The sequence below is a fragment of the Maylandia zebra genome, linkage group LG9, assembly GCF_041146795.1.
Source record: "Maylandia zebra isolate NMK-2024a linkage group LG9, Mzebra_GT3a, whole genome shotgun sequence".
NCBI lineage: Eukaryota > Metazoa > Chordata > Actinopteri > Cichliformes > Cichlidae > Maylandia > Maylandia zebra.
In genome coordinates, this window is record NC_135175.1 from 20,604,421 (window position 1) to 20,616,166 (window position 11,746).

The window sequence follows — 11,746 nt, forward strand, 5'->3', positions numbered from 1 at the left end:
TGAACAAATAACCTTCCTGCCTTCGCTGACTACTTAACTAGCTGTTGTTTCTTCCCCATTATGAGGATATTAAAATTGAGACATTTGTACAAATGTGAGTTGGAGCTTTTTTCTGAGCACATTAAAAGCTTGCACATTCTCACTATTTTAATAGAGGCAACAGTTCGGCATGTTACCCTGATTATTTCAAAAGCGAATCTCTTGTATTTTATGCAGACAGCAGTTCACAGGATGGTAGACTTTTGTTATGAAAGGCCTACAAGTCCCTATTTCTCACGCATCACCACTAGAGAGAGACAGCAGCCTGGGGAAGACGACAAACAAGAAAGTGAGTGGTCCCGAGTATAAATCTCATCACCTGATGAAAACGTTGTTTGTAATTAGATGACCTAAGATGATTATTGAAAGCCATTGCTGAAACTCCCTTTCCATCTGGTAGGTTTGAACCTGAGCAAGAATCATCATGACCATTAAGAGACCGCAGCCATTAATGCGCTTTATTCACCTCGGTCTAATATCTGCGAGGCTAACGTAACTAATGCAGCCATAAGGTTGTTTTTTTGTAGTTAAGTGCACACCTTTCTCTTCAGTGCCCTTAGTGCTAATGATAAGCCATTTTCAGCTTTACTTTTTTTTTTTTTCCAAGAGCTGATATGCTTGTCTAACAATGACCTTACCACTCTTAGTTTTTTTCTCTTTAATATAAGGAGATATGCTTTGATATCCTCCAGAGAAAATGGGCGGCACTCACCTCTCATTTTCCAATTAAAGCTTTAGATAATTCACTCTCCTTTAGGTTTTTTTCTCTTCTTCTTCCAATTCCCTCCTTTCTAATCTCCCCCATCAGATAAAACCCAATCAGCCTGTCTTGTGCGCACTCCTTCCCTCATATCAGCCCAGTTGCATAAATGTGCATAAATGTTTTGTCGGTATCACCCTCCCACCTGTGTGTATTTGCATGGTTAATCTGCAAGCAGGGAAGAGGGGTCTGATGAAGGGTAGATAGGTGCATCTCATGGCCCCACGGGCTCTTGAGGAATTTTATTGGAGGTTCAGCTCCCAGTCAATGGGATCAGCTGTAAATCCTGCTCAGAGTGTGGCAGGAAATGATGTGACTCTGGCAATTTATGTCAAATAACTTTTGAGGATGTGTGAGTGTAGCGATCAGCGCTACCGGGGCAGCGATAACTCTTCGGCAGGGGGCCCCAGTGAAGATTTAATTGAGACATTTTTCTTTATCTGGAGCGAAGCGCCTGAGCCGTGTTGTTGTGTAACGAGATGTAATGTCTCTCTTTATACGGGGGTCAACATCCAGGATGAGGGAAGGTCACGGACTGACTGTTTGAGCATCCAATTTGCTCACATAATACCCGCTCTTCAGGGAGCTGGGTAAAGACACAGAGTATTAAGTTACACAGTCCACATATCACACTAAGACCTGAGGCCCTGTGAATGTAATGCTGTGTGAGTTTAAACTGGATGTAGCTTTTGTTAGCGTGTGAGGACAACACATATATAAAAAAATATGTTTGATTGATTTTAATTGTTTAGAGTACTGATGATCTTTTAAAAAAGTATCTTTATATGTATTAATGTGGAATACATCATCTATTACTTTAAATGTTGTTTATAAACCTGAGGACTGCAATACAGCACATTAGTTTCTAACTTTACAACTAAGCCATTATAGTTACATAATACAACCTGGCAAGCCTTGGCAAAAGCTGTGTTAACAATTAATAGACTCTTATAGCTCACGCTGGCGTTGTGGAGCAGCTTTATCAGAAAATTTTACAAATTTTTATTTCAGTTAAAGAGTTTGTGTTACAAGCACATTTTCTGCATTTCCTAGGTTACATATTAAAAATAAGAGCTGCCCAAACGGGGTACAGTCTTGAAAGTGGAATAGCTCCTGTCAGTGTTATATAATACTGGTTAACTATTATGTAAGAACCATATGATGTTAGTGGTGGGACAGCAATGTGCAGGCACATTTTGCAAAATGCATCATAAGCTGCTTTTATGTTTTGTGTGCATCCACATGCAGAATGGAAGACTGCGATGGAAATATAAAACTGAAGCGCATTACAATGTTTCAATCTTTACTACAGAAATATTAGCATATATATATCTATATATATCTATATCTATATATATCTATAACTATATCTATATATCTATATCTATATATATATATATATATATATCTTATATCTCTATAAAGTAGAATGGCTGCCAGAACTTTTTGTAGTATTAAACTGTAAAAGTTACTTTTTAAGTTGGGATAGACTGTAAATAGGTTTGTGCGTTGCAATAGACGCAAAAACCTATTTACAGCTGATATAATCAAAAACCAACAGTAAAAAGTTGTGATTACAAACACAGTTACTAGTTTAGGAGCATAATTTTGACATTCTTAAATGGGTGGTATATCATGTTATTACATTAATCATCCAGCAAAAGTACAAAATTCTTTGCACAAAATCAAATAATAAAACCGAACTAATAACAGCAATTTTCTTTTAAGACTAGTTAATTGCATTGTTAGGTCATTTCATTGCTTTTACACGTGTAAATATCTTTTGTTTAATATAGAAAATCAGTTAAAATACAAAAGAATTTCTGTCAATTCAATGTTAAAATAACTATTTTTAATTTAATGTCTTGTAAAAAGACAGGAAATTTCTGTATTTTTACATAAAATATCCGTTATTTATTGAAATATTACCTTTTTTTTTTTTTTTTTTTTTTTGCAGATTTTCTTGTTCTCTGTGTCCACTCGCTCAAATGCAGTGTTGCGGAAGTTTAAACCAGCATTTTAACCCTTTCTCTTGCACTTTAAGTATTTAATGAAAACAATCGCAAAGCAGCGATTAAGTTATTTCCATTACTGACTGAGCAACTAGTTGAGTATAAGCCCATCCTATAGTGCGTTTTTTAAGATGTGCTATATGTATTTATTTTTTTTACATTGTGCACCTCTGCGTGCTTCCCTCCCTGTAGCAGCTTGCATGGAGTCCTTGATGAGATGCATGCACACACAGGCAACTCGTAATTGTGGCCATAGCTCATTATTGTTCCCCGGATGATTTGGATCCGCCGGGGGGAGTCTCGTCCTCTGACACCGCCGCGTCCGCCCGGCGACAACCACTCCAGGCGCTGATTGGTGGGATGAAATATTGCCGGCGAAAATTAAAAGGTCCCAGTGTCAAAATAATTCATGACATGCATATCTTCCCGGCTTGATGAAATCGCTGATATCTGGATTAGTCGGATAATAAAAGCGATCAGGCTACAGTGAAACTCTTTCAGCACTAGCTCCGTGGAGGAGGGAGAGCAGCTTCCTCGTGGTTTTGCTGGGTCGAGAAAGCCCACAACAAGTGTGTGCGTGCGTGAGCGCGTGCACGTGCACGCACAACGTTGGTCAAACCCCTGTCAGGTCGTGCGTACTGCAGTTCACCACACAGCCAGACCAGTGATTTGAATATCCGCTGTAATTGTCCCAAAACGGCTCATCAGTGGATCTGCCTGCTGCCATTAGGGCCCAACAAAATGGTGTGACATTCAAATTCCCCTCAATGACAGGTTATTAGAAGCCCCAAGCAGCCGGCACATAATTAAGCGCCGTAACGTTGACCTGTGATATGAAGTGATGGCACGCTCGTATAGTGGGCAAGAATGAAATAGGTGCTTTGTTAAAATAGAAGGAGAATTGTATGATTTTTCACACTGGAGCAAAGTAATCATAAAAAAGAAGGCAGCTGTCAATGCATTAAAAAAGCCCACTCAAAATGATAGAGGCAAATAACACAGAGGAGGATTTTACAATGGGGGGAAACTGCATGCCAAATGCCATGGCAACTGCTGTCACACAGCAGAGATTGACACATTAGTCATGAACACCGTTCAAGAAAAAGTGATGAATTCTGATATTATTATTCCTAAATTTGTCCTCCTCTCTCCGGCAGTCCTGGTTTATGTTATACAGTTTGCTTATAAGTCCATATTTATCCCTGAGATAATCTCTCAGTCCAAAGAGAAAGAAAAGAAAAAAAAATCAACCTGATAAAAAAAAGCAAACGTGTGACTTTCATTTGTGACACTAAAAGCCTATTACACAACTTAAGACATGCTGTCTTAGGCCCCCGCTTTCCCCTTTAGAACAAGTGGACGTTGTGATGAGCAATGGACCCATCTGCTGTGCCCTCTCCTCCAACTGGTGTGTGAATATGATGTAGTCTGTAGGTCCCATTTCCAAGACAGAATATAATACCACTGGTACCTGGGAAGTATTACAAAGATAATAAAGTTTGATTTTATGCATACCCGACTGTGCCCCTGGGGTTGAGCAGTTATCACCTCTCTGCATTTAACATCATGTATTCTTTCAGAGTGCTGTTCATGTAAAAGAAATACAAGTGCACAAGTTTTATGACCCACTTCTGCTTCTTTTATTAGACAAAAAAAAACTCACCTTCACGTTACTGGGACAAACCAAGGCTTCATGTTAAACTGTAGGCCAGAGGCCTGTGTAATGGTGGGTCTGTGGCAGGGTTGCCGAACAGAAGGTCTGCACTTCCCTCCCTCCTCCCTCCCTCCATGTCTCTCTCTCTCTATCTCTCTGCTAGCCCCCCCTTCATAACGATGGCAGATGGCTGCAGATGAATCCCTCATAATCATGTCAGGACGGCTCCTCCGATCCCAATTCATCTCTTTAAACACATTTCATCAGATGGAGAATTACACAAAGATAAAGGCGGCCGGCAGACAACAAAAGCACACAAAGATTGTCCTTGCAAACAAGTGTTCCTAGTCCCTAACACCACTTAATCATTCGTGCTCCTGTTATTGCTCCTCACCCTGTGTGCAATCAACTCTGCCCCATTTACCTCCACTGTTTCTCACTCTTTCACTCTTTATTCATGCTTTTTCTCTACTGTTAATTGTCTCCATCCCCAGCTACTGTCTGTCCTCACTAACCATAAATCTTTCCTCTCATCCCTGCTTCTGTCTGTCGTTCTTTCTTTCTTTTTCTTTAAAAAAAGGACAGGTGTGTAAAATCCTTTCCTCTCCTCACTAAGCCCCCCCTCTCCCGTTTTCTTCTGGGTGCCCCTTTTAGAGGGGTGATAATTTGCCACAAAAGTGAATTGTGCTTTCCCACCCCACCTCCTCCCATCCATCCCTCCCCTGCTGTGTCTCCGTGCCACCCATCCGCATGATGCCGTTAATTGTGGATCAGGTGAAGTTTGTCTCACCTCATTTCAGGGCCATGCTCTGCTAGGGCCATTCTCCCCACTCAAAGGCCACATAATTTCACAGCCTCCTACTTCTCATTAATCCCTCCTGAGTGGCTGCTCTCTGAGTTCCAGTTCACAGATTTGTTTTGCTCTTGTTTTCTGACTCGCTGCCCTTCCTGCCCCACCCACTCCTCTCCTCCGCCTTTATATTAACCCGTTTAGGGAGACCCCCCTCCCCCTTCCGTCCAGCCTGCCTGGATCTTCATTCTTCACACTATATTTCATCCATAAAAAGCTTTGTAAAAAATGTGACAGCTGACACTACAATACTCACCAGTTTACCCACATTCCCCACAACTCTCCTCTTCTCTACCTTTGGAATAGAGGCTACTGTATTATAAAGTGGGCATGAAGAGGCGTTTGCTCGTGATGCCAGTATCACCTCTTCTTCCAAAACAACTCCACACCCGGCCGCATTGTACATTCAACTTGCGCAACCTGCCATCTCCATCCTAACAAATACCCAGAGACAAATTGAACACAACAATGGGAACTGAAGGGAAAGCTGCGTGTTTGTTCGTCTCCACACACGTGTGCGTGTGTCTGATCAACACGGCAGTCAGACTTCCTCATTCCTTTCCTGCTAAACTTTTTTTTTTTTGTTGATTCATAAATTATTCATAAGGCAAAAAGCTGAAGATCTCTCATTAACATAAAATAACAATTTGCTAATTTATGGAAACTCCTAATTACTTGCCTTATTTGCCATGACCATATTAAATATTCATAAATATGCGATTATTTCTCTGATTTGACTGTCGTTCAGTTTAATCTACTATTTTTCCTCAACAATAGCGGTGTGCCGGCTTGTGCCGCGTCTACCAAGCAAAGCAAAAACCCAGGAGAGAGCAGTGAACAATACTGCACATTCATAGTAGAGGTCTCTTTTATTTCAATACACCTGTTTTTTGGGGTTTTTTTTTGACATTATCTATTATGTAAATTTCACATCTTCATAGTTGCTGATTTGAAACCCTTTTTACAGGTGGAAAGGTTTTCTGGCTGCATTTTGTGTCATGATCTGGTACAGGGATTCAACGCAGAGCGGTAAGGTATCTCCAAGGTGTGGTTTATTTACAGTGCAGTGCAATATATGTACAGTGAAGGGATCCAAAAACTCCGGGGGGAATCACAGGGTAACTCGCTCACGTCTTCTCCGCTCACACTCACACACTTTCCCGTAGCAGGGAGGTCGCAGGTCCGGGGGGGGGGGGGGGGGGGGGGGGGGGGAGATCTGAAGCAGACGAGAAGGCAGGTCACCAACAAATCACAAGTCACGGATATGAAGCACAAGAGCTGTGAGAACACTAACGTTAGGGGTACAATCATCCAGCGACGAGAGGATCTGTGTTCCAGCCTCAAATAGTGCTCCCGGTGATGATGGGTGAGTGTTGTCAGGTGTGTGTGTGGGCCAAGGGCGGGAGCCCACAGTGAGCTCCGCCCAGGCAGAGAGGGAGAAAACAGCAACAGCAATTGTAGCCTTGTGGGGCCGACCGGGCAGGCACGGAGACCATGACATTTTGTGAATTGATCTTTATGGCAATGAATTTGCAAAACTAAAAATAAGATCCTGACATATTTAAAAAAAAACCCAAACAAACCTGTATCTACCAAGCTATCTGTGCAACAGGGTGTACGAACTGAAAAGCTCAGTAACGCATGACACATAAAGTAAAATCACACAGAAATGCCTTCAGACTGCAGGAGCTTGTAAAATGTCTCGTGGTTGCAGCTTCATTTCAGTCAAAAATCAAAAATGCATTCATTCATTTGGTTTCCATCCAAAACTAATCACATCATTTTCCATTCTGTAGCCTGCAAGACAACCTTTGCTTCACTCCCATTTATTCAAAGCTGAAAAAGACCGAAAGGGAATACAAGAAAACGGAATATCTCCTCTTTGATGCAGCAAGCAGTTGTCAGAAGAGTTCTTGGCCAAATTCTCGGGAGAAAGCAGAGTCTTGGATCCCATCTGGGACGACTAGATGAGGTCTCTTGCTGTCATCGCGTCTGTTGTCAAGGCTGCATTTAACCTCAAATTTATGGCTTTGTTATATCAGAATTAATTACAGATATTTCCCCCCAAAGTGAGTGACGTTGACGAAAACGCTAAGCGCAGGCAATTTAGCTCTATTTGCAGATTAATTTGGGCCCACCTGTGATGCTTGGTGTGCTAAGTAGGTACATCAGTTTTAATTACAGACCTCACAGAGTGGGTTTAGTTAAATTACAGTATTAATTATCACATTTACCAGATATCAGAGTGACAAACGGTTGTGGAGAAGCACTTCCCTCGAACCTCCTGTTTCTCCAGACAGTGGCTTCGCTTGTGTCCTTCAAGCAACCTTCAGGAGAACAGATATGATGGAGGGCTTTGTTTCTGAAAGACAAGTGTTTACCTTGATTTACCGCATAGGAGTAGCTGTCAAAGCAGGAAGTCACACCTGAAACGCACTTCTAAATGTGAAGTTTTATGGCCATATGGTGAAATTGGTTGATTATGTGGAAAATGGGGTTTGGGGGGTAGCTGATAGAAAACAGTAGAAAAAAAGTAGTTAATCCCAGTCTAAAAAGAAAATATGTGGCCTTTATCTACACCATTACCCCCTTCATTCACTCAGATACATTAATCTCCTCAAGGATAATATGATTCATGCTTGACTGCCACTTCACGCCTCACGCCACATCTCCATCAGAAAGAGAAAATAGTGATCTTTGACCTATAGGATCATTACAAACAGAAGATATATGGAATGGGTGATCGGTGTGAGACCCTGTGTGTTTATAGTAGGGCTGCATTATTGTTCACACATGAATAAAGGATACCGGAGCAGCTTTATGTAGCGGATCCCTAAAAATCTGGTTACATTTAATTGATGAGGATAAAGAGTTACACGCTCACGATTTAAAGTAAGGATAATTGTAGAAAATGTGCTTCTTTGTGTTCTTCCAGAGAGTTAGGTGACAACCACTCTCATCTCGGCACACTTAATACGAAGCCACAACCGAAGCTTATCTCAGGGAAAAAAAATCTAGCCTGACTCTTTCCAAACATAACACACTTGTGGCGAGACTCCACATTTGGCCAAGAAATAGTTGTTATCATAAGCTCAGTGTTTTATTTTCTTTTACTTCTGGTACAGATTAGGCAAACGAGAGATTTTGTTAAAATTACTATTATTACATTAAGTATGAATCAATTGTCTGCTAATATTTGACACACTGTACATACGGAGTGTCTGAAGCTCTTTTCATCCCCACAGAGCTCCTTTTATATATGCTTCTCTTGTTCCAACATTATTGTTTTTTTGTGATCCTTTTATCACTCTCATGATGTCATTTTCTGCCACAGCAGGTACTTGAAGGTAAGAAGAAGGAAAAAACAAACAGTTCATTATCTTCCTAACACAACATGTCATATAGAATTAAGCAATGGCTGCACCAGCACATTTTCAGTACCTGAAAGGTAAAATAGTATCCTCTTGAATTGCTGCAAGCCAACATATTAATAAAAGAAGCAGGAATATTGGATTTACATTTATCGGTGACATGTCAATGCAGACTCTATGTTTAAATACACAGTGTTATTTTGAGGCTAGTCAGGTGGTGCAAACCTCAAAGTTCCTGACTTTGACAAAAAAGTTGGGAAGTTTTAACTTTTTAATTTCTAAGTGATTTCTACAAATGATTTTTACATTGTCTATAAAAAACTGTAAAAATCAGTCTACAGCACAGATTTTTTTTTTTTAAATATATGCAGTTTTAATACATGCTCCAAAGCTCATTTTAGTCCCTTGGCACCTTATGCCACGATGTCATCATCAGCCAACAAACCAAATTTTGGGTTGTTACGTTGTCCCTTAAAACTTGCTTATTTTTTCCTTTTTGTTTAATGACATGTCACGTCTTGTGTGTTCAACGCAATGTCCACATCAACAGAATCAACTTCCTGGGAAAACACGTCACAGTTCAATAAAATGAAGGTTAGCAGAAGGTTTGACCTTTGACCCATGGGGGCGGAGCAATCCTTTTAGGAACCACATCTGTGTAGGAGGCATTACCAGCTACTACTAAGACTAATAATTTTTTTACATGTTCATATTGAAATGAATGTATTAAAACTAAGAGCATTACTAAGAGCATTTGGTGTTGCCTCAGGACAACATCAAATAATGATCTATTATCAGGTAACTGTAACAGTTAAAACCCAGCTTATCATCTGAATCCGGTGTGTTGGAGCAGGAATTGGATTCACTGTGTTAACATTGTGAGAAGTGGGGTACGTGGGTCATGCACAAATCATCATTAACATAACATAAACCTGTACTAACTTACATGAAATGGGCAGAAGAGCTTTTTATGGGAGATAAAAATGGGATTGGACAGTTGGGGGTCACTTCCTCAGTGATGAAAGTGACAGTGGACCCCAGAATCAGATTCGAGGAACAGCTGGGAGATCAGGGATCAGTTAAAGGCCATACATAACTGATGGGTGTGAATTAGCAATAGTATGTGTATTTAAAGGATGATGTGTGCGTGTGAGTGAGTCAGAGAGGACATTATGAAAAACACTTATTTCAAAGGTTGATGCTTTGCTTGGGCCAGGAAAAAGAGACTTCCATCAAATCTGCAAACATCTACAATTAGAAAAACGTTTTGAGTTTGAATGTGATTAAACAAATGTCTGCACACTTGATTTGTAACCACCACATGTGGAACTATAACTTTTTATAAGCAATGCCAGCTTGTGCAGACTAAACCTGTTTTCATGACTGACTGTCCTGTTCTATAGATGCTTCCACTGATGATAAAAAAAAAATATATATATGTGTAGAACTGTACTTTAACTTTGTTATATGTAAGTGTGTATGTAATTTCTGGAGCACTTAAATCACATGAATAACACTTACTTGCTTTTTTTAAGGCAATAGGTTTGCATGGTTTTAATAAGTAAGTGAGATTCCTGTTCAAGTAAATAGAATTTGTCACATTAGTTGTTTAAAATAGTAAAATAGTAATCCTGAGTAGTCTTACTTAAAATATCAAGTACTCGGTACAATTTTATCTTGTTAGTTAGACAGAAGTGTAAGTAAACGAAACTAAAAAAATCTTTGTTAGCACTTCATACTTTTTCTATTCCACTATACTTTTTTCCAAGGCCCTTAGTGGTTTGCAGGCTTTTTCTTAGAAATGTTAGAATTTGCACTGTGATGTTACAGAAGTCCTCACAGAGCTGAAACGCTTCCAGGACTGGAGCCAGGGACAGAGAGGGGTGCCTCATTTAGCCGTTGGCTGATGCTTTCTCCCACCAAAGTACTATATTAATCATAATCACACAACACCATTAGACTATGTCATTCTATTAAAGAAATCACATTATCATACATTTCATTAATTAAACTCAAACACAGTCCACAGTCTGCAGACAGAGAAGGACGTGTGGGGTGGGGAGCTGAGGTCAGAGGGCAGGACACTTCACCACTCCACTCAGCATCTCTCCAAAGGGAAATCAAGGGGACAGATTTGCATGTCATAGGATCCTGGGACTGGGAGCGAGTGGAGGCTTTAGACAATAGCATCTGATGATGGAGGTGGAGTGGAGAGTCTGGGATGAGGCAAAAATCCTTCTGATAAGTGTCTGCACAATGGAGAGAAACAAGAGGAGGAGATGGAGAGGAGAAGAGGTAGGGCCATCTTCATCCTTAAATGCTCATCACACGCCGGGTCATATCATCCGGGGTGATCCTGGATGATATGATGAGGATGCAAGGGATTCGATTCCTCCACCCTGACATACACACACTCTTCCAGTGGCTGTGAAGAGACACGAGTGCTACTGATACCTCTTGGACAAGGAAAGGTGCACCTGTTTGTGCTTAGAAGCTGGCACAAGGCCCTGTTTATCAGGGTGTTTTGCACTCTTAGCTAGTTATGTGTCTATGGTATAGCCTTATGGGCGAGTGATAAGCAATTTGTTTTGCAAATAATTGAGGTTTAAAAAAATGATGCCAAATGTGAGGTGAAAATCATCTAAAAATTGTGTGTTTTTTGCAAAAACACAAGCAGCCAATCCTCTGTGGATATTTTCTTTATTTGGTTTAGAGATCTCCACTCTCTTTTATTTTGCTCCATTTCTTTATCCCTGCCTCCATCTGCCCATCTCTGCTTCTCCCTCATGCCGTCTCTCTGGGTCTGATTAGCATGTGTAGTGTATGTTCCGTCACGCTGTAGTGTTGACCTGTGCTGTCATCTCCCTGATTACCTCCCTGATTCACTTTCCTTGTTTAGTAATGTGCAATCAATCATAATCAATTAGCCAAAATGTAGAATCATTAAAACCATTATCATTAATTAAAATAATTATCACTTTCTGCCAATGCTTCATTACCACTGTTGTCTAACGTGTCTGCCACACACCACACTTTCCTGCAACACTATTTTTCTTTCTT